The sequence below is a fragment of the Phaethon lepturus genome, unplaced genomic scaffold, assembly GCF_000687285.1.
Source record: "Phaethon lepturus isolate BGI_N335 unplaced genomic scaffold, ASM68728v1 scaffold38402, whole genome shotgun sequence".
NCBI classification, from domain to species: domain Eukaryota; kingdom Metazoa; phylum Chordata; class Aves; order Phaethontiformes; family Phaethontidae; genus Phaethon; species Phaethon lepturus.
The window spans coordinates 23,377-24,290 of NW_010521926.1; positions in this window are offsets into that span (position 1 = coordinate 23,377).

Below are 914 nucleotides of genomic sequence, written 5' to 3' on the forward strand. Positions count from 1 at the left end.
ATGACATTTTTATTGTGAATGTTTTTAAGCAAATGCTATTCAATTGAATTTTTTGCTTTGCAATTTGTCTGTAATTTATTTCCCCACTTTTATATAACAAACCATTACATATGAGCTTACGGTAGTTTTATAGACAGTTTCTTTTTATAACTTACCACCCTAGAGATGTGTTCCTACGCAGCCCCAAAAAAGATTTATATCAGATATAATAGAGATTAAGCTGGTTCTTCTAACTCATCTGTGTTCTCTTTTCTTACTCTATTCTTGCCACTTTTATCTATCTTGCTTACCTACTCCGCAGTGAATTCTAGCAGTACAAAATTGCATTTGCTGGTAAATTTTTTAGTCATGAACAATTTAAAGAACCACCTTTTTATGTTTAACTACCCACTCCGAAGTAATTTCATATTGATCACCACCACCAGCCTATTTCTTACTAAAATACTCTTTTCCTTAAAAAGCATATGAAATCCTATGATCTAAAAATTGGTGGACTCCATGACACTGAAACAGGAAAAAGCTGTATAATAATTTCATACTATAATAGGCTGCATATTTTAATACCTTTATATTGACCAAGAATAAATATTTAGATTTGGCACTATTACTGATCACTATTTCTGCAAATAGAGAAAACTACTTTTCAGACTTTCTTAAAGACAGGATCTGACTGCATGCCTAATCTATCTATTTTGTAGGGTTAATCTTTCATTACAATGACAACAACTTTTTTAAATTTAATATCTAAATATCTCATATAGTATATATATAAATACATATATATTCAGTTGTGCTTCAGCACCAAACACTGAAGCATAATGATTCAGTGTGTAAAGCATTCTTATCAGGAAAGTAATCCTATTATGTATTAAAAATATATATACACCATACATCAAAATGGCAGCAATGAGAAA